Source organism: Spinacia oleracea, chromosome 5 (genome assembly GCF_020520425.1).
Source record: "Spinacia oleracea cultivar Varoflay chromosome 5, BTI_SOV_V1, whole genome shotgun sequence".
Lineage (NCBI taxonomy): Eukaryota > Viridiplantae > Streptophyta > Magnoliopsida > Caryophyllales > Amaranthaceae > Spinacia > Spinacia oleracea.
Genome location: NC_079491.1, coordinates 53,824,947 through 53,849,132, shown reverse-complemented (window position 1 = coordinate 53,849,132; position 24,186 = coordinate 53,824,947). Strand labels below are relative to the sequence as shown.

The window sequence follows — 24,186 nt, the reverse complement described above, 5'->3', positions numbered from 1 at the left end:
TGGTTTTGTTAGTTTTCTTCAATGTAGTTGTAAAACTGAATAGCGACTCCTAAAGACTAGCAAAAAGAGGCTAACGCCCATAGTTAGTTCCTATTTACTTAATATGATTGCCACATCCAGAGGGGAAAGTCATTCGGGCCATTTTCTTCCATTTTCTTAATGCTCGTCCTGTTTTTCGACTCCCTCACGAGTGTGGGTGAGGTTACCTACTTTTCCTTAGAGTTTTTTTTTTTTGACAGCTCCTTTGAGTTGTAGGGGTACTAATTCTCTTGGAAAATTTACAAATTACTACCTAGGTCTTTGGTGACTTTGCACATTACTACCTAGATTGTTAAAAGTTGTTAATTACTACCTAGATCTTTAGTTATTGTTGTTAATTACTACCTTAGTCAAAATTCCGTCCAATTACTCACTAATCATATCCTAATCAACCGTTAATCATATTGTAATTATTCTAATTAATTAATAAATCTTAAAAGAGAAACAAAAAAAAAAAATCAAAACTAATTCGGTTAGAAATACGAAATACCAAAAAAAATGAAGAAAAATCAATTAAAAAAAATGAAAACGTAATTAATTAAAACTCAGCAATATTGTTGCTCTCCCTGCCATTGTTTCTACTGCCATTGTTATCGTTTTTCTATTGTTCTTCATCCCAAAAACACGAAATTTGCTAATTTACATGTTGATTTTCGGTTGCTCGTCTTTCTCGCACCTCTCTTCGCAGGTTTTTCTGCTCATCTCTCCCCTCTTCTATTTAATTTTCGCGGTCTTGCATTACGATTCTTGCTACTTCTTCTTCTCTAACGAGCGAAATTATATTCTTGCTCTTTCTACCAAGGTTCGTTTTCTTGCAAACCATATTTATTTAGTGTATAGAAATTTCGTTAAGGTAAGGCCAATTTTCTGGTAGTGTTTAATTTCGAAAACTAGGGTTCTTATTTCAATTAAATTGGGGGATTGTTGGAAATTTTGGGTTTTTTATGTTTTTTGGCCGATTAAGGATATAATTAAACACTTTGTGTGTAGAACTTACTCAATTATTCTCCATTTGAAGAATTATTTCATGGAAGGATTATCGTGGCTTGTTGTTGGACAGTTTGGATTAAAGGGGTTGGAACTATATTAATTAATTCATGCTAAATGTCATTATCAGTATGATTACACAAGTCTTAATACTAATGGAGTAGATTTTAACTTGTCAAATGTTTTTTGCATTTATGCAGTAGCCATGGGATGGACATGTAAATTTGTGATTCTTGTTTAATTAATTACGTTTTGATTTTTTCTTTTGATTTTTTTTTGTTTTGGATTTTTTTTTTTTTTTTTGGTATTTTGGTTTTTTTTAATCAACCGAATTAGTTTTGAATTTTTATTTTAGATTTATTAATTAATTAAAATAATTACAATATAATTAACAGTTGATTAGGATATGATTAGTCATTAATTGGACAGAATTTTGACTAAGGTAGTAATTGACAACCATAACTAAAGATCTAGGTATTAAATAGAAACTTTTAACAATCTAGGTAGTAATGTGCAAAGTCACCAAAGACCTAGGTAGTAATTTGCAAATTTTCCAATTCTCTTAGTAGGATTGGTAGCCTTACTAGGTTAACTTTGTTTGCTGATGAGTGTACCTCTAAACAATTAAGGATATCTTTTTCTCAAATGTTGATTGAGGTAGATGTCACTAAGGATATTCCTAGGTCAATGAGCATTCAGGATTTTGTAGGGAGGTCATTCACTCAAAAGGTGGAATATGATTGGCTCCCCCTTTTTGTAAAGAATGTAATGTACTTAGGCATGATTGTACTCTAAGAACGAGTAATACTACTCATTTTCAGCCAGCAACTCATATGCAACCTGTTCAAAAGAAAGTTCTTAAGGTGTGGAAGCCAAAGAAAGTTGTTTGTGCTCCCGCTCCTGTTGCTGTCAACACACCTGAGGTTACTGATACAGTGGTGGGCAACGAAGCCACTCCTGTAGCTCATAATGATCAGGGGGTCAGTGTGAAGGATGATGGGTGGAGAGTTGTGTCTAGGAGAAGAAGATAACTAAAGACTTATGAGCACTCTATTGGCCTAGCTCAAGTTCACAAGGTTGTTGATGTTGATGTCACTAAAGTTGTTTCTGGCTTCTCTTTGGATGAAGATGGGGTGGAGGGAGGGGTGAATGTTTATCCACCATGATTAGATAGCTCATGGAATTTGAGGGGTCTGAATGATCCCAATAAAATAGTGGAGGTTAGGAGATTTTTAAATTCAAATAATATCAATATCATTTATTTTGTGGAAACTAGAGTGAAAGAGCATAATGCTAAGAAGATTCAGAATAAATTAGGTTCTGCCTGGGAATGGGAGATGAACTACTCTTTCTCTCATAAGGGAAGGATCTGGCTAGGGTGGAGACATAGTGTGGTTACCTTTAATGTGAGTATGAAGTCTGAACAACTCATTCATGGAGAACTTGCTGCTAAAACTAGCCTTTTTACCGTGAACTTCACTATAGTGTATGGGCTCCATACTGTGGAGCATAGAAGACCTCTATGGGCTGAGATGGTGAATGTTAGTGCAGGAGTAGTTAATCCATGGATTTTTATGGGTGACTTTAACTAAGTGTTATATCCAGGGGTTAGAATTAATGGAAATCGGGTTCATGAGGCTGAAACTAGAGATTTTGAAGCTTGTATTGATTCAGCGGGGCTTACTGAGCTCATAGGTTGTGGTCACTTCTTCGCATGAAGTAATGAAGGGCAAGGTTAGTTGAGAATAAGTTCTAGAATGGATAGAGATTTTGGTTGTTGTAGCTGGCATAATAGGTATACTGATGTGTGTGTGGACTATCTTAGTCCTAGTCTGTCAGACCACTCTCCTCTTTTGTTGGACTGCAATGTTGTGGGTCAGAAGGGCAGTAGACCTTTAAAATTCTGTAATTATATGGATGATCATTCTGGTTTTCATCAGGTATTTCAAGAGGGTTGGAACACTGTAGTTCTAGGTACTGTTATATTTCAGGTTTGGCAGAAGTTAAAGGTTGTTAAGCAGGGGTTAAAATCTCTTCATCACAAGGAATTTACAAGCCTACAAGAAAGGATTGACAGTATTATAAGGGGTCTTGATGATGTTAAGTCACAATTAGCTACTACCCCTCTAATGTTGTACTGCAAGTGGCTGAAAGAGATCACACCACTAAGTTCAAAAACTTCCTTGGAATTCGGGAGGGTTCTTTAAAGAAAAAATCTAGAATTCAGTGGTTGCAAACTGGGGATTCTAACTCAAAATTCTTCTTCAGTTCCATAAAAGAGAGACATTCAAGAAATAGTATTAATACTTTGTATGACAGTAGTGGACATAAGTTAACTACCTCTGATGAGATAAAGAAGGAGGTAGGAACTTTATATCATGATCTTATTAGTTCTTCTGCTGCTGATTTAACTGGTATAGATATTTCAGTTGTGAGAAGGGGAAAGAAACTTTCTACCGCTCTTCTCAATCTTTGGTGATCCCAGTTATAACCTCTGAAATATATTTGGTCTTGAAAGGCATCGATGTGAACAAGGCTCAAGGACTGGATGGGTTTAATAACTACTTTTTCAGGAAAGCTTGGAATATAGTGAAAGGTGACATTTATAAGGTTGTCCAGGAGTTCTTTGTTACAAAAGCACTTAAAATAGATCAACAACACTAAGTTACTTTGATTCCTAAAATCCAAAATGCTTCTAGTATTAGGGATTTTAGACCTATTCGTTGTTGCTCTATTGTTTATAAGCTGATATCCAAAATCTTAACTCAAAGAATGCAGTCAGTTATTGGTGAAGTGGTGAACAATTCTCAAGCTGGGTTTATTCTTGGTAGGAATATTGCTGATAATATTCTCTTAGCTTCTAAACTGGTTAGGTGCTATTCTAGGAAGTATATTTGTCCTAGGAGTATGATCAAGGTAGACCTTAAGAAGGCATATGACTCACTTGAATGGCCTCTTTAGAAGGCTATGCTGCAGGAATTAGGATTCCCTAATTTGTTTGTGAAATGGGTTATGCAGTGCCTAGGCACTGTTTCTTACTCTATCCTGGTAAATGGGTTTCCCACTCCCCCTATTCCTGCACAAAAAGGTTTGAGACAAGGGGACCCTATGTCTCCGTACCTCTTTACCTATATTTTTCAAGATGCCTTGCCTCTGTTGCTTTTGATGGGAGTTTTAGCTATCATCCAAGGTGCAAGAAACTGGAGAGATCACCCATATGATGTTTCTTGATGACCTGCTTATGTTTTCCAGAGCTGATGTGCCTTCTGTTACTACTCTCTTTGGATCTTTTACTAAATTTCCAGCTGCTTCTAGTCTCAGTGCAAACCTTCACAAAAGTGAAGTATACACAGTTCGTGTTTCTGATGATATTTCAAGCAAAATTGTGAATGGTATTGGTATCCATAAAGGTTCTTTCCCTTTTACATACTTGGGTGTACCCCTTACTACTAGGAAGTTGAGTTATTCAGATTGCAAGCCCCTTATTGAAAGAACAGTTGCTAGAATAAAGAGTTGGTCTTCAAAAATCTTGTCTTATGCAGGAAGACTACAGATGATTAAGTCAGTGTTGTTTGGTATCCAACTTTACTGGTGCCAGATCTTTGTAATGCCAAAGAAAGTTATGAAGGAGGTTCAGAGAATTTGCAGATGCTTCCTCTAGACAAGATCAGAGTTGGTCTCTAAGAAGGTACCAGTTTCTTGGAATCATATGTGCTTACCTAAGAGTTGTGGAGGCTGGAATTTGAAGGACTTGACAATTTGGAATAAATCTGCAGTTTTAAAACAGTGTTGGGCTCTTTCCATGAAACAAGATAGGTTGTGGGTAAAATGGATTCACACCTATTATGTCAAGCATGCATCATGACTTTTGGTCCATGGTTGTGCTTTCTGGACTCACCTAGTCCTTAAGGAAAATTTGGCATCACGGGGAGCTTTTCTTACAAGCAGGTGGGTATGATCAGTTTATTAGTGTTGGGATATTCAGGATTAGCAAGATGTATAAGTTCCTTCACCTTGTTAATAACCAGGTGCAGTGAAGAGAGTAATTTGTAATAGCAAATCTAGTCCTAAAGGGACTTTAATTGCCTAGCTTGCTTTGCAAAATAGACTCCCCAAAAAAGACAGATTGATCAGTTGGAATATGACTATTGATGGGGCTTGTGAGTTCTGTCGGGTTCATGATGAGAAGCTTTCTCATTTATTTTTTGAGTATCAGTACTCAAAAGACATTTGGAGTAGGGTGTTGCATCACTATGGTGTTCTGAGAAGTGTTCAAACCTGGGATGGTGAGGTACAATGGGCTGCTGTCAAAAGTAGAAGCACAAAGGAGAGGGATAGGCAGTGCAGTATGGCCTTCATTGAGATTGTCTATGCTGTTTGGATTCAAAGAAATGCTAGTTTGTTTAGGAATCATTTTGATTCTGTTGAGAGTGTTGTTACCAGAATCTGGTTTAGCATAGCTTGTAGAAATCAGTAGTCTCTTGTTGTTGTAGCCAGGTAGTTTATTTGTGGTGTTCCCATTTGTGTGGGAGCTATGTTTGTTGTTTTTGGAGTTAGGGTGTATCTTTACTCTTGGTAATATAATTCACTATTATTTGCCAAAAAAATGACACAATTATTTAGGCACGTTTGCCAACGTACGATTTCAAACGTTAATATCTTCTAATATGGATAAGAAAAAAATTATAAAAAGTTGATACTTAAAAAATATTTATTGAAATGAATCTAATAAGACCTAACACAACTATGATTTTTTTTCTTATGTATAAATCACAAAATGAATCCAAAAGAGATTGTGTGAATAGCGTCAAAAATCCAATTGTATCATGTAAATAAGAACGAAGGAATTATGAAATACTCCCTCCGTATTTATTTAAGAGATACACTTGGTCGGACACGGGTATTAAGAAAAAAAATGGAATGAAATAAAGTAATAAAACACGTGGGGTTGTGTAGATATTTTAATAAGTAAAACAAGTGGGGACCATGTCATTTTAGGGGGTGGGGGGTGAGTTGTAGTTATAAAATTATTTGTTTAATAAGGTGGTGGGACATAGAATATATTAGATAGATTATTTAATTAGATGGTGGGGGTTAATAAGTTATTACTCCATCCGTCCCGGAATACTCGACCCGATTTGACCGGCACAAAGTTTAAGAGACTTGAATTGACTTATTTAATTTAATAGGTAGTAGTTGATAGTAGGGTATTATTTTAATGTAGTTAGTGGGAGGTGGGTTAAGAGGTGGGGTTGGGGGAGAGTAGGGGTTGAATTTTTAATTATTTTTTGTATGGAGTAGGGGGTAGGTGGGTTAATAGGTGTGGAGCGAGAAATAATATAATATTGTTAGAATATTTTCATTTTTAGAAACAGGTCAAGTATTAAGGGACGGCCCGATAAGGAAAACAGGTCAAGTATTCCGAGACGGAAGGAGTAAAAATGGCAAGTGTATCTCTTAAATAAATACGGCCGGAAAAAACAAGTGTATCCCTTAAATAAATACGGGGGGAGTATTATTTTATTTAAAATTTAAAATAAAATAAATTAAAATTTGCTAGAATTAATCTAATATATATATATATATATATATATATATATATATATATATATATATATATATATATATATATATATATATATATATATAAAGGGGAGTTTTTTCAAAAGGATTTAGAGCGTCCACGTAGGATTTCCACGTCATCACATATAATTAAATAATTAATTAATTAAATAAATAATATTAGAGTCTTTCCATGATTGACCACTTAATATGATAAAGATAGATTCCAACTAAAATCTATCCTACGTATCTTCTCCCTTTTTGTATATATATACATATAAACTTCTTTCCGGGATCCACCAAAACTCACGTATAACACAAAAAAATCTACGTAATTTTTTTTTTGTACACAGCATAATTGTTTATGCTCCATCGGCTTAAGAACTTGCTATTCGTTTATGTGTGTTCATTTAATACTATTTTGTATGCCTACTGGATATTGATATATTTATATTTTAGTTTTTGTTGTGCTTGATTTCATCTTGCTTTAAGTAACTCACGTACATAAATTCTTTGCTATGTTTCAGCGCAAAAGTCGATGGTACAAGGAGGGTGATCGATTCAACAAATTATACGGAGTAGTAGTTATTATAATAAATGGTAATTGTAATTTCAATTACCTTAATAATTTTTACATAAAAAAATCTTTTTGGGTGCAAGCACGAAAGGAATTTGTAATAGTTATGATAATTATGATTAAGTGTAATAGAGTTCTATTTGCATTAAACCTATATATTTTTTTCCAGTTACAAATTATATGACTTTATACCCATATCTAACCATCAACATAACAATTTTTCAAAAAAAAAAATATATAGCTTAAATAAATAAGGGATATTCATATTTTTATTAATTAAAAAAAGATTTGCCGTGAAATTAGCATGCTGGTAGTTAGATAGATTTTTTGATTTTGTTAATATGTTGGTAGATCTTAATAAAAAGGTAATTATGGTAGTTAGGATAGATTTATCTATCCAAAATTATAGGATGGATTATCTCCATCGAAAAAAGTTATAGGGATTAGTTTACAAATTTGAACGACTTATTAATTTCTGAGTAGATAATTATTGTAACGGGCTTCAAAATAAAGTGTGAGAGTAAATTATTCATTTAATTTGCATTTGTAGTTTGATTAAAAAAATTGGTGTAATCTTAATGGCCAATTCATGATTTCGCGAAGATACGGATTGTCGATTTCGCCATTTTTTTGAATCTACCCAAGATGATGGAACTTCAGTTAACAAATATGTACTTTTCATTACAAACCCGTATATCACACGGGCTTCAATACTAGTTTATTTATAATGGTGATCATTTTATATCTTTAAAATAAAAATTTCTATGTTGAAATCATAGCTGATCGTGTATATACCAAATCAAGCAACAGTAAATCCAGTGATGATGTCGCATCAAACTGTGGCATTCTGACAACAACTATTTAAACTGTGTAACTCTTCTGTTTCTCAGCTTTCTGTCCCATCTTTCAATAACTTCCATAAAGGAATCTCTTCGGCCCATGAAGTGATTGAGTGGTGGGGTTTTTTAATTGTTATTTCTAGTTACTTTACTGTAATTTAATTTGTGCTTCTTTTTTTTAGGTAAATCTAATTTTGTGGCTTAATCTCCGTTTGCTACTTCGTACTTCTGGAAATACTCGCAAGCCGTGTAATTTTTATGAATGTCGATGCACAAATCTGATCATTAATATTTTGAATGCTTGTCAAATAAAATTATAAAAGTTAATATTTTGAAAATACGTATTGCGACGAATCTAACGAGATTTTACATGACTATATTTTATTTAATATATAGACCATCAACAATAGTCAAAGTAAAATATGTGAATAGTATAAAAGTCCAAATGTTGCAAATATTTCTAAACGGAGGCGGTACTTTTTATTTTTGGTTGTGAACGAGTCACAGGAGTAATACAAATTACAAAACAATCCGGTGGACTATGGACCATGGTGCACAATAAGCATGGTGCACCAAAAGAACATATGTGTATAAGCAAAAGAACATGACATTACGACAAAAGAACATGCGTTATAATAGTTCACTTTTTTTTATAAAGAATATTATATTATTTTCACTATTTATTAAAAATATAAATAAAAAATATATTCATGTTCTTTTCACGTAACCTGATGTTCTTTTGATTATATGCTGGTGTTCTTAAGGTGCATCATGCTCACTGTGTACCATGGTCCACCTTCTAAATTGCGCCAAATTAGTCTTTACATTTATCATGACACAAAGTTTATTACAAAAAGTCAAAGCGGTGAGAGTATTCCAAGACGGGGGGGAGTATTATTTTATCCTCGCTCCGTCCCAAAATTATTGTCCTGTTTTCTAAATAGGGCGTCTCAAAATTATAGTACTGTTTCTAATTTTGGCTATTAAGGTCCCCACTTTCTCATGTACTATATTAATTAAAAATGCATTGAAAACCCCATCAATGTACTATATTCCATTTTCACATGTACTTTATTCTCTTTCACATGTACTTTATTCCACTTTTCTATGCAACTCAATCATTATTTGTTCTTTATTCCACTTTTCCATATACTATATTCCATTTTTCTTAAAAACCGTGTGTTTGGTTAAACGGGAATATAATTTTGGGACGGAGGGAGTAGAAAAGTGGATAGATGTATTTTTTTTAATTGATCGTTAAAGGATGTAGGACCCCAAACTTTTTGTAGTGGGAAGAGAGAGGTATTAAAATAACAAAAGGTCTTGCGCACATTTCGTGAACTTGGACAAAAATAACCCTGGATTATGAAAAGTCGGGAACTTTGACAACGAAACCCGAGTCAAAACTGGGCAAAACAAAAGGGGAAGACAGAAAAGGGGAACAACACAAGTAACATAACAAGTGAAACCATACAAAATGGTGGAAACGTTGTGTGTGGTGTGGTTGAGGTTTTACTTCTTTTTTTTTCACTGAAAATGGTGGTTGAGTGAAGTAGTGAGAGCTGAGTAGTAAATGAGAAGAGGAAAGGGCGTTGGAAATTCAAGGCAAAACTTTGAACTTGGTTGATTGTTGAGCAAGTGTTTACACGCATATTTTTCCCACTCAAATTGTGCTAACAAACGGAGTCAATGGCCGGAAAGTTGACAAATTGGCTGGATAGTTGCTCTAAGATGCCATTTTTAATACGGAGTACAACTTTTTTTTATCTAAGGTGAAAAAAAAATTGAACAAATAAAGTATTAGATCACAAAGTGAAGCAAAAAGAAGGTACTTTTAGACAATTTTGCTTTGATAGATAAACATTTAAAAGGGTTAAAGGATTAATTTTATACATTATTACTAACTTTGAAGAAATTTTTTTTAATAAAATGAAATTTTTTTATCATAAATTACATATATAAAAGTAACTTTTAAGCATTTTGAGTCAATTTTTACTCCGGTGTAAAATATTTATTATACACCACTTATAAATAAGAATTTGTGTTAAAATAATTAGGAAAATTTACTTTAAATAATCCAATCTTTCGACGATTTCCTGTTAATAATCCAACATTTGAATTATTATCTAATAATCCAACCTTTATACCCCATTAATTTTTATTGCACCCATTTGACCGGCTACCGGTCAAGAAGGTCAATTTTTTTATTTATCTTTTATTATTATTTTTTAATATTCAATTTATAACCTCTCCTTTATTTCTCTCTCTTCCTTCAAATAACCAATCTAGCTTATTCGAAGCTTTCTTCTTCCTCCATAAGTTCTCCCCTTTTCTACAAGTTTATGAAACTTCAACCAACATTTTCTCTTACAGTAAGAATCAATTAACGATAGTTAACACCTTTTCTTTGCAAAATTATACTCCTAAAAAACAACAAATTTATTGAGGTGCTTGAAGTGGGTACGAATGATTACTACTGCATTTGAGACTACAAAATCCCACTTAAATTTTACCACCTTTTCAAATTAGCACAAATTAAAGAAAATCAAGGAAACACACATGCCCAGGAAAATCCTAATCCTTGAAACATCGTCATTGGAACCATTGGTGCACTGCAAAAACAAAATATATAAAACAAAAACAATTCGCTGAAATCAACCACAAATTTCGAAATTAAACATCAAAATTAGGCAATTACAATAACAAAGGAGAAAAAGAAGGAGATCGAGAAATCTTGTTGTTGAAGATCTTGTTATTTTCCATCTCCAACTGTTGATTTCTTCTTACCTTCATTAATGGAGAGAAGAAATATGGAAGCAATTGATTTGATCAATTGACGATGAAGAAGGAGATAGGGAAAGGGGAGATAGAAAAGGGCTGGTGAGGATGAACAAGATGATGTTCAAAATTACAAGAAGATAATGAAGAAGGAAGGAGGAATTGAAATAAAATAAATAAAATTAAGACAATCGTAAATTAAACAAATAAAACCAGAAGGAAAGAATGAAAAGAAAAAAGAAAATCCCCTCAAAAAAAAAAAGAGAAAAAAAATGAAATTAATTTTAAAAAAAATATTTAACGAATAGGTGCATGACACGTGTATAGGTTATTAGGTTACCTGTTGTATCAGGTTGGTGACCTGTTGGGTGCAATAAAAGTTAATGGGGCATAAAGATTGGATTATTAAATAATAATCCAAAGGTTGGATTATTAACGAAAAGTCGTCGTAAGGTTGGATTATTTAAAGTAATATCTCCAAATAATTATAGGGTCTTTTGAAAAATAAAAATGTAAAAAGTAAAAACCTATCTAACGGATATAAATAAAAAGTATAAAAATTAATATGGGATGGAGAGAGTCCTAGACTAAGACTCATTCATATCTTCTTTGCGATTTTTAATTGGATGCCAACTGAAGTTAGCTTTGTATGAACTACGGACTTACGGACTATTAAGAGTTGTTTAAGAAACTAGCTTTTGAGCCCGTTTAAAGAACGGGTAGTCGTATAGTGGTTATTTAGTCTGTCTTTTTAAGTTCTAATTTTATTGAGTTTGTGATTTCAGATAGCGTATATGATTTAAATAGAGGTAAATTTTAAAAGTTGAAAAAATACATAACTTAAATAGTTTATTAATATTGAGTGGAAATTGAGAAGATGGAGTGGAAATCGGGAAGATGAATAGATTGGTGAATTGATGTTGTATGAGGAAGATGGAGTGAAAGAGGCGATTGGAGTTGTATAATATATCAAACAACAAAGAAAAATAAAATAAAAACCCAAATTGATGGAGGAAAGAATGAATGACACGTGTCATCTAATCAAATGTGTTGACACGTGTCATCTAATCAAATGTGGTTTTCCTTTTTAAATACTAGGTATAGACTAGGTATAGATTAACAAGTCAACTTTAATTTCCTTCTATTCTTATCTTTTGTTCTACTTGTGCCTCCCCAGTCCTCATTGCGTAAAGGAATTATATTTATTCGAATTTTATTAGAGAAAGAAGTTCGTCTTTTCCCCCAACTTTTATTGAACACGTATAGCCAAGTTAAAGAAAAAATTAAATTGTCTTACGGGCACTTAATCTAATATATATATATATATATATATATATATATATATATATATATATATATATATATATATATATATATATATATATATAAATGAGGCATATTTGCTGAAATATTAGAGCGTCACCTAGGATTACTATTGGTTTCGGCCAATGAAAAATAAGATTTCTAATTTATTTTTGAATTAAAAAAATCAACTGCCACATAGATAATTAATTAGGTGCCACATAGATAATATAATTAATTAATTACTAATATATACAACTCCATCCAAAATCAAACACTCTACAAATTAAAAAATAAATCTAAAATAAAATTCATCCAAAACCAAACACTAATCTATAATAAAATTCACACCGAAATCAAACACTAATCCAATATTAGAGCGCCATGTAGGAAATCTAATGGTTTCGGCCAATGAAAAATAAGATTTTAAAATTATTTTTTAATTAAATTAATTACTAATATTACGCGTATACAATTTCATCCAAAATCAAATACTCTAATAATTATAAAAAAATCTAAAATGATATTTAATCCAAAATCAAAAAACTAATCTAATGTAATATACTACGTATAAAATATAGCAATTAGTATATCTAGGAATTTTATTTTAACTTAACAATTAAATAAAATCCGTGCATCGCACGGGCTAAAATCTAGTACATAATAAACTAGATTTTAGCCCGTGCGATGCACGGATTCTACTAAATTGTTATGTTTAAATAGAACTCCTATATACCAATTTTATATATTAGATTATATTAGTCACAAATTCTTATTTACATGGGGTGTACGATAAATATTGTACACCAAAGTTAAAGTTAATGTAAAATCTTAAAAGTTACCTTTATATATGTAAAAGTTATCTACTTTTTAGTAATAAATTTTTTCATCTTAATAAAAAATAATTTTTCATAATCACTAATAATGTATAAAAAATTAATCATTTAACAATTTAAAATGTTTATATATTAACTTTTTTTTAAAATAATATAAAAGTTAGAAAAAACTGAATAAAGTTACAGAAAACTGGAAAAAGTTATGTTGGTGCACAATAAATTTATTGTACACCTTGTGCGTGCAAGACCTTTTGTATATTAGTTTATTATTTTGAATTGAATTTTATTTAGATTTTTTTTTCTATTATGAGAGTGTTTGTTTTTGGATGAAATTGTATATGCGTAATATTAATAATTAATTAATAAAAATGTCTACGTGACACTTGATTATTTATCTATGTGGCACTCGACTTTTTTAATCCAAAACTAATTTTGAAATCTTATTTTTCATTGGCCGAAACCATTAGATTTCCTACGTGGCGCTCTAATATTGGATCAATGTTTGATTTTAAATTGAATTTTTATTTATTTTTATTTTAGATTAGTGTTTGATTTTGGTTGAATTTTATTTTAGATTTATTTTTTAATTTTTAGAGTGTTTGATTTTGGATGGAGTTGTATATATTAGTAATTAATTAATTAGAATATCCACGTGGCACTTAATTAATTATCTACGTGGCAATCGATTTTTTTAATTCAAAAATAAATTAGATATCTTATTTTTCATTGGCCGAAACCATTAGTAATCCTAGGTGGCGCTCTAATACTTCAACAAATATGCCTCCTTTATATATATATATATATATATATATATATATATATATATATATATATATATATATATATATATATATATATATATATATATATATATATATATATATATATATATATATATATATATATATATATATATAGATTAGATTTATTCTCGAGTAATTATTTTTATCTAATTTTTGGTAAATTTGAACCCGCTTTGATCGATTAACTTTTAATATTATGACGTATTTTTATACATAATATTTTTAAAGGGTTACGAGGTTTATTTATGGGGTAGTATTTTTTGAGGGATATTTTTTTTTAAAGATAAAACTTTTATCACTAAAAAGTATACAACTTTTATAGTGTATAAAGGCGACGTTTGTATTTTGATTTAATTTTACATTCGTTACAATATTTTTTGTACACCAAACTTAAATACTCCCTCGTTTCAGATTACGTTTTACATTTTTCATTTTCATCTGTCCTATGCATATTAATTTATAATTTTTACCCTTCTATTTTGAAAAAGACCCCACAATTATTTTATTGTGTTTCTTTTTTCACTACCAAAAAGTTAGGGTCACACTCTCACATTCAATCAAAAAAAATACTCCAATATCTTCTATCACTTCTATACCACTTTTTCCTTTCCCATCTATTTTTTCAATAAAAAAATACTTTATGCTTTCCACATTACTCGTTACACTTACCATTGTGCAAATGTTTTGGTGATTAATGGTTGTTTGTTTATCAATTGTTATTTTATTTTAAAAAGTAGATTTGATAGGTTATTGAGATATTTTTTAAATTGAATGAGAGAGAGTGTGAGGACCAAAATTTTTTTAGTGGGAAGAAAAAGACAAAATAATAATTGCGATCGAGGTCATTACTAATTTAGAAGCGTAACAACTACTCCCTCCGCATCTAAATATTTTTCCCGTTTGCCATTTTATACGATTATTAAGGAAAATGGAACATTATAAGACTAACCATTATTGTTGTACTTTTATGTACAATTGTTGCTTTTTTATTCGATTTTCACAATAAAACAAAATACTTGTAAGAATTTGAGCAAATAGAATTGGAGGAATAAAAATGTCAACTCATTAATCCATCCCAATGAGATTACAAGGTCTTTTATTCACAAACCAATAGAATTACAAGGTTAAAATTACAAAGAGAAGATTAAAAAGGAAAGAAAATAAAAGAGAAGATAATTTTGGGACACCTTAATAGGAAATGGAAAAACATTTAGGTACGGAAGGAGTAACAAGCAATGTGGGACACACAAAAAAGGAAAGTACACGTAACACGTAGGGGGGGGGGGGGGGTATTCGATAAAAAACAACAATTTTATACTAAAACTTTGAATCTTGATAAATATTAAAAGTAACATGGGATGAAAGGAATAAGAGTTGTGAAATTTTTTCTTTAATTTTGAGTGATTGAAATTACGTCTTCTTTTTTTATTGGAATTTTATCAATTACTACCTAGCTCTTTGATGAGTTTGTGAATTACTACCTACATCTTTAAAAGTTGTCAATTACTACGTACACCTTTAACATTTGATGTCAATTACTACCTAATTATTATTTAATCTATTTTCTAAACAATTAGTCAACTAATAACACTATAGTTACCCTAATAATATATTAATTATTTTAAGTACTAATTAAAATTAAAAACTTATAAAAAAAAAAACCCCACAAATTACTTAGTACAAATTAACCCACCCAAAACTTGAATAAAAACCCGATCAGTTAGGATGGTTAGTTCCTTCTTCCCTTCGTGTTCTGATTCTTCTTCCTCTTCAATAAGAAAAATCACAATAACTCAGTGAGGACTGAGGAGTATCACTGTACTAGTAGAACAACGCCACCAACAAACACCTCTTGTTCTTCAAACAACCCCCCAAATCTTTTCGATGCGGCGGTGGCGTAATTAAATGGATGATTATTAGCCGATAACCCGCCGGAATCCTCCACCGCCGAATGAAAACCTTTTCCATCGGCGGCATGCTTCTTATCTTTCCTCCTTAAGAAGGGAATTACTTTCCCCTAATAATAGCAGCAACAAGGTTCCCCGAATTTGTCTAATTTCTCTACCATCGAGCTCCGTCGACACGTCATTGACCCTCACGGCGGTGGACTCACTGCCGACCATGACTTGGCCCACTTGGCTCACTAATGTTGTTGGTGATGTTATCAATCGATTCTCTCCTCGCTGTGCTAGCACCTTCTAGAAGCTTGATATATAACTATTGAAAATAGTTATACTTATTAAAAAGGTTAAAGAAGAAATCAAAGAGGAAGATAGAACACAAATATACCAATTTGATTTAATTTGAGATTTTGATTTTTCTCATTGAAGAGGAAGAAGAAGCAGAACACGAATAGATCTAGGCTTGATGGTTTTTTTTTCCTTTTTAAAATTTTTGATGGATTAATTTTTAAAGTAATATGTGGTTTTTTAAAGTCTTACATGGTTTAAATTTTAATTAGTAATTTAAATAATAAATATATAATTAGGGATTATGGTGTTATTAGTTGACCAATTGGTTAGAAAATATATTAAATGCTAACTAGGTAGTAATTAGCCTCAAATATTAAAGATGTAGGTAGTAATTGACAACTTTTAAAGATATAGGTAATGTACAAACTGAAATTGGTTTTTGGGAGTCATCTATTGTTTGCTATATTCTGGATGGTTAATCCTCCTCTTCATATTATGACTGCTTTTATGCGTAGAATTTGGGGGAAACATGGTATAGATAGAGTTTCTTTGAGTCTTAATGGGGTTTTCGTAGTGAGGTTCCGAACTATTTATGGTTGAAACAAGGTGATTTGTGAAGGATGTTAGGTGATGAACAATCTAATGTCATGCGGAATAAACCATAAATTCCACAATCCAAATTAATTTCACTTAGTCAATTAGCATAATTAGTATACATACTTTATGATACGTGCCTTACTTAGATACTCCCGAACCGAACAAGAACAAGTTAGAACGCCGAACGTCGTCCCTTCGTAGAAAGTCCATAGTACGTTCGTATCCGCCTTAAAATGTACCAATTAACTAGGATATAAAATAAGGTTTATGATTTCAGGATCTCACTTTTAGGTGATAAACAAAGTAACTTGTATTGATTTGTTTAATTCATGGCCATAAGCCATGTATTTATAGGAAATAGGAAAACCCTAGGAGCCAAAACCCAAGAACGTTTTAGGTAGTTTCAGGAAGATTCCCAAAACCCAAGGGTGTTGGCCGGCCAGCAAGCTTGCTGCACAAGCAAGACTTGCGCTTGGGCTTATTTGTGCAAGCCCTGCTGGCCCAGCTTTGCTGCTGCCCCATGCGCGCTGGCAGCTCGTGGGTTGGCGCTGTTCACAGGTCTGACGCTGCTCGCTGGCCTTGTTCACTTGCGCTGGCCTGTGAGCGCTAGCCCATTGGAGGTTGCTTGCGGGCTGGCTCGTCGAGTGATGGGCTGGCCCATGCACTAGCCTATTGCTCGTCGAGCTTTCGATTTGTTTTTCTGATTCGGGAATTTATTTCCTTCATTTCCGAATATCCATAATTAGAGTATTTATTGAATAAAATATTCACCTAAGTACTTGATCATTTCATGTACTATTTGTGTGACCTACGGGTTCAATCAAGAGTAAGTTGTGGCATTAATAATATTAATACCACTCAAACTAAAGCGGCCTCTAGCTAGGAATTCAGGTCACTTGATCTCACTGAATAAATAACTTTCTTAATTAATAATGAACCGCATTTATTAGACTTAGAATAAAATGCATTAAATGCAAACTTTGACCAATGACATTATTTCCTTCAGTCTCCCACTTGTCCGTAGGGACAAGTTTGCATTTCCTAATTCCCTTGTCGTTTGATGCTTGCTCATGAAAATAAGGTAAGAGTAGTCATCCTTATTACGTTCAGAGGTATTCCTTGGTGTCAGAGTTCAACTGGTCAAATAAACAAATAATCATAGCCTATGATTCATCTGAGCACGACCATGCATTTTACAGTTTCTAGCTCTCTGAGTGGCCTTGTACAACTTCTAACATCTCATCCCGATTTATGGGAAGACAATCCCTATCTTGTGATCTTAAGGTTGGACTTCTTTTGATAGGTGATTACCCGAGTGTCGCCGGTATGGTCTCCTTTTATGGTGCGACGGTTGACAACGTCAAAGTAACCATTTCTCAAACAAGTAATCTCAAATCACTGAGGTATTGAGGATTAATTAATGTCTAATAAGATAATGAAATTTACTTATGACAGATTTTCATCTCTTATAGTAAAGTTTCATAGGTCTTTCCGATACTAATCTTATCAAGTAAGTATCAATGCAATGATTACGACATTGTCATGTCCACATAGTTCAAGAAACAGAACAACTAGTCATCATGCATTCTAGTCGTCTAGCATTTTCTATGCGTCCACCTTTATAGAAAACATACGATCAGGGACTATTTTTAACTTTTGACTTTCAAGTTCACTTCGTAGACGTTTCCTAGTCCATGACTGATCCTGACAATCTATCTTGAATTTTGTAAAATTGAAAGGAGTCATCATTTAATACACAACAAACGTAAATGGAAAAATGATTTTATTCATTTCTATGAATGGTTAACCAAAATGTTTTACAAAGTATTTAACTATAAAACTTTAAAACATTCTAAAAGATATCAAAGCCATTCTCCAATATGCTTGATTCCAATAGTTGCAGTGTGCGAGTTGTGCTTCGCTTGGGCAGAGGTTTTGTCAATGGATCTGAGATGTTGTCAACAGTTCCAATGTTGCTTATCTCGACTTCTTTTCTTTCAACGAATTCTCGCAGAATTTGAAATCTACGAAGTTCATGCTTGACTCTTTGGCGGTGTCTAGGTTCTTTGGCCTAGGAAATAGCTCCATTATTGTCACAATAGAGAGCTACTGGTCCTTTAATGGAGGGGACTACACCAAGCTCACCAATGAACTTCCCTCGCCAAATTGCTTCCTTTGCTGCTTCATGTGCAACAATGTACTCAGCTTTAGTTGTAGAATCCGCAATAGTGCTTTGTTTTGCACTTTTCCAGCGTACTGCTCCTCCGTTGAGGTAGAAGGCAAACCCAGATTCTGATCTGAAGTTATCTTTATCGGTTTGAAAGCTTGCATCTGTATAGCCTTTTACAATCAATTCATCATCTCCGCCATAGACCATAAAATCATCTTTGTGCCTTTTCAGGTACTTCAGAATGTTCTTGGCAACAGTCCATTGTGCATCTCCTGGGTCTGACTTGTTTCTACTCGTAGCACTGAGTGCATACGAAAAATTCAGGCGTGTACATATAATAGAATACATTATTGAACCAATCAATGATGCACATGGTATCCCACTCATTCGTCTTTGCTCATTTGGTGTTTTTGGACAATCAGTCTTGCTAAGAGTCATTGAATGAGACATGGGTAGGTGACCTCTCTTGGAGTCAGCCATATTGAACTTATCAAGAACCTTATTAATATAAGTGCTTTGACTAAGTCCAATCATCTTTTTGGATCTATCTTTGTAGATCTTGATGCCCGATATGTATTGTGCTTCCCCTAGATCCTTTATCGAAAAACATTTCCTAAGCCAAATACTTATAGAGTTCAGCATAGGAATTTAATTTCCGATAAGTAATATGTAATCTACATATAATACTTGGAAATAAATCTTGCTCCCACTGACCTTCTTATATACTCAAGATTCGTCTGCGTTCTTGACTAAGCCAAAGTCACTGACTGTTTCATCAAAATGTATATTCCACCTCCTTGTTTCTTAATTTAATCCATAAATGAATTTCCTAAGCTTGCATACCATTTTAGCATTCTTTGGATCCTCAAAACCCTCAGACTGTTTTATAAACACAGTTTATGTTAAAACGCCGTTTAAGAAGACGATTTTGACATCCATTTGCCACATTTCATAATCGTAATATGCAACGATTGCTAACATTATCTGAATAGACTTTAGCATTGCAACTGGTGAAAAGGTTTCATTGTAATCCACACCGTGGACTTGCCTGTATCCTTTTGCAACCAATCTAGCTTTGAAAACTTCTAGTCTCCCGTCCTTGTCCTTTTTCAACTAGAAAACCCATTCGCTTCCTATGGCTTGGTAGCCATCAAGGTAAGAAGGGCATTAGGCAGGATGATTCGATTTCGCCTTTGATTTTCGTGTTACGTATGGAATATCTATCAAGGCTTCTCAAGAAATTAGATCATAAGGCAGGTTTTAAATTCCAATATAGATGTGGTAGGATGAAGGTAAGTCATTTTGTTTTTGCAGATGATTTAATTCTCTTTGCAAAGGGTGATTTTCAAACAATAAGATTGATACTAAGATCTTTGAAGTCTTTCTCAAAAGCTTCTGGTCTTTTTGCTAATTTTGAGAAATCTACAATTTACTTTAGGTGCGCTCCTGATGATGTGCAACAAAATATTCTTCACTTCTCTTGCTTCATTAAGGGGGAGTTTCCTTTTAGATATTTAGGTATTCCTCTAAATTCTAAAAGGCTTTATGTGCATGATTGTGATGTATTGACTGATAGAATTCTGCATCGAGTTCACTGTTGGAGCAACATACATTTTTTCTTACGCTTCTAGAGTAGTGTTGTTGAATTCAGTTCTTCTAAGCTTGCATACTTACTAGGCTTAGATATTCCTAATTCCAATGAAAGTTTTGAATAAAATTACCCAACTATGCAGGGATTTTTTATGGGAAGGAAAACCGATGCTTAACAAGCCCCCCAACCCACCCCCGTAGATTGGGATTGGGTATGTAGCCCTAAAGCATGTGGCGGCTTAGGGACCAGATATTGTATATCCTGGAACGCGACAGTAATGGGGAAGTATGTTTGGGAAATTGACCAAAAATATGATATGATGTGGGTAAAATTGATACATAATGTATATTTAAGGAATGAAAATTGGTGGGAGTATAAAACACCACTGCACGCCATTTGGGTATGGAAGAGCATCTGGAAGGTCAAGGATATCTTGAAAGAAGGTTCCACAGTTCATCAATGGGGTCAAAATGCTAGGCCCTATAAAATTACTGAAGTTTATAAATGGCTCAAAGGTGATCTTCCAAAGACTCAGTGGCATCGTTGGGTTTGGAATCGTTTCACCCAAACATTCCTTTGTTGGTTGGTTAGTTTCCTTGGATAAAATTAGGACCAAGGTTAGACTGCTTAAGGCAGACATTTGTGATGATGATATTTGCATACTCTGTGGTCAGATGGCTGAGAGTACACAACAATTGTTTTAATAATAGAAGTCTATTCTATGATATTATCTCCAAATGGATGGGGATCAGATTTAATAATGTGCTTGGGTCTGGCACAGAAGGTATGCAGCTTCAAGCGTGAAACAACAATGTTGTATTTCACCTTTTGCTGCTATTGTTTTTCATATTTGGTTAGTCGGGAATAATGCTTATTGGAAAAATGTTATTTTACTTCCTGATGTAACTGCTAGGATGATTAAGAATGATGTTATTAGCGAGTGTAGCTTGTTAATTAGTGACAAATGGTCTAGGAAGGATATTCTTTTGTTCAATTCTATAAAACTTGATGTGTAAGTTGATGTGAGGGCCTAGGTTGTTCCTTAGAAAGCTTGTTTTCTCTCACTTAGTTGTTGTTTGTTTTGTTTTTGGTTGTGTTTGTTTAATGAGAAGCTTACTTGATTACCGGAAAAAAAGATGTAGGTAGTAATTCACTAACTCACCATATAACTAGGTAGTAATTGGCAAATTTTCCTTTTTTATTTGATCATCTTATAGTACAGAGTATATTCATAACACAATTTAAATATTTCTTCAAGATTTAATCGCTTTGGAAAAATAGTTCAATTTTCAAAAACTTTGAATTGAAGCTGGATTTGTACTAGCATTACTCATATTGTGATACGTTAGAGTTTTAAACCTTTTGTCCTTACAGGCCATTTAACCAAACTAAAGCAACTAATGAATACGATGAAAAAGAGACGAGGGTTAATGTATCTGAGTGCGTCGGGCAAATATTTTTTTTTATTTTATATGACATTTACAATAGGAACATAAATCTAACAAATACTCTGTACATAATGAATTGAATCAAATTAAAATTTCCTTAATCACAATTAGCACTACAAGAAAAACATACTAATTTAGACCGAATTACTTCGACCATTTTGGCAAGGGTCGCTGCATTTTGGGGGTGCGAATTTTTAGTTCTCATATTTTGACTGTTTTGTCCGTCGAAAGATATATCGACCAATAAAAGCGTGAATATTGGAGCAATGAAACACGTGTCTCCCACATGTCTATTAATTGTCCCGCTAATCAAGAAATTTCAACCTGAAAATATTTTGAAATCCCGCTTTACACTGCCCCACCTCCCACGAATCCCTTAACGGTTGACAATTCAACCTTATTTTTTTTGTTTTTGACGGGGACAATTCAACCTCAATTGCTAGTAAAGAGGAGAGAGAATATAAACAACAATGGCATGGATAACTCTATCTTTCTCAAGGTCCTTCCCCGACGCTACCAGATCTTGCTGCCCTCTTTCGCCGCAGATCCCCTATTTCATACGTAATTCTCATCAGCTCTTTTTCAGGAACCCTATAGGTACCAATTCATTCTCTTAGTTTCTGATTCACTTATTTCCCCCAATTTTTTTTAATTGCATTCTGCAAGTATTAACATGTATGAGTGCCATAATTACTTAAGAGCCTTGACATATTGGGATACGCTTAATCGATGATGCCGATGCGTAATTAGTGTTCGACGGCCTATTCACGACACAAGACATTGCAGTTGACGCCAAGGGTTGTTGGGAGCTATCAAGATCGATAAGACATTACAGGTTTGTGTTTTCACTTTATTTGTTGCCTAAATTTGTATGCTTTAACTTTCTTTTCGATAATTTTATAATACTTTTAAGGAAATTAACAAACTTATATGACAATTCAACATATTTTTTTTATGTTTTTGGATTAAGGGTTAATTGTATAGTTGATATGGGATTATATTTTTTTTAATGTTTCCACTGTTTCAGGTGCAAACACTCATGTTGAAACTAAGACACTTGCCAAATTTGAGTTGATGGATGGGGCTCAAGTCCGAGGTACCCAAGAATTTAATACGAAGTAGTTGTCTCTATTGGTTTTAAGCTACTTTTTTGTTTACTTATTTGCTCCATCAAGGTTTTTTTGCAAGCTTAGTTGTTTATTCAATGTTGTTGAAGTGCATAGTATATTTGTAGTTTCTCTAAAATCGCATCAGGATTGGTTAGTACCTGCTAATTTGATGTTGCTAATATTTTCTGTGTTTTCTTACTCTAATGTGGACTGAATCAATTCATATAAGAATGTTCCTAAGTCCCTATGAGCTGACGCCTATACATCGCAATAGCAATAACAAATTTTGTGTCAAATATTACCTTAACCTTGTTCTTCTTCATGAAGAGCTTTGTCGGTATTTCAAACAACATGAAATCACATTATACCGCCTAGCTGATCGAGAACTCTAGTTAGTTATCCTTTTAGTTTAATCTGTTTCCATTATAGCTATAGATGATTCACTTTTCTGGATGCGGAGGGAAACGTATGTGGAATATCTGGTAGAGTGGAGTGTGGTTGTTTTTTCTGGAAAGGGTTTGGTCTTAAGCTGTAACTTCAACTCTTTGTGGTTGATACTACTTTTTATTGTCCGGCTTTTTCTTTCTTGGAGGTGGTTAATTCAATTGCTGAAGAATTAGGGGTTTTAATCAATTTTGATCATCGATTTTTCCTAGTTTTGGATAATTTCATTCAGTTTTCTTTCTCGGAGGCTACTAATTCAATTGCTGAAGAATCAGGGGTTTTAATCAATTTTGATCATCGACTTTTCCTTTTGTTCACAGCATTGTCCTACCTGACTTTAGAACTTTAACAACTAATGCCCGAATGAAGTGGAAGAAATTATAAAACAGACTCAAAACACCTTCAAGGCTTCCACTATTGCTTTTAATCCAAGATGATTATGAAAAATATGTTCATTCTCATCATTTATCCAAATGTTGCATGAACTTCAACAACCCATACATATTATTAGTAAAAATTTAAATCCAAAAAGGGTTAAAAAAATTACCATCTTATAGCCTTAGATTACCTTCTACTAATAGAATAAGTGTGATTACACCATATCCCATGATACCTTCATTACCATCTTATAGCTTGAGTTATTCACTTTTGTTTTTCATGATTGAAAGTTATCAGCTTCATGCACGCATAATGTGGTCTGTATACACCCTATGCCTCTCCAGCTACATTAATCCAGTGTTTAGAGCTACTTTAAGTCTTTAGCAACACCAACAAGCATATATAGTTAAAGGAGCTGCCAATAAATCCTTGAAAGAACATTGACTCTTCTCACCTTTCTTAATTTGTGTTTTACATTGAGGAAACTGAAAAATGTTTGGCTAATTTTGTTGGTTTGGATGCCTAGTTGTCTGG

General features: G+C 33.1%; 1 long non-coding RNA gene across 2 annotated transcripts; it reads left to right on the top strand.

Moving 5' to 3' along the window:
• The first annotated feature begins 375 nt into the window (after positions 1-375).
• Positions 376-8,314, top strand: LOC130460758 (uncharacterized). Of its 2 annotated transcripts, XR_008920881.1 has the most exons (3): positions 415-841; positions 7,116-7,188; positions 8,187-8,314. It is a non-coding gene; the product is annotated as an uncharacterized lncRNA (long non-coding RNA). The 2 variants fall into 2 exon arrangements; XR_008920880.1 differs by lacking the exon at positions 8,187-8,314 and having other exon boundaries at positions 376-841; positions 7,116-7,344.
• The last annotated feature ends 15,872 nt before the right edge of the window (positions 8,315-24,186 follow it).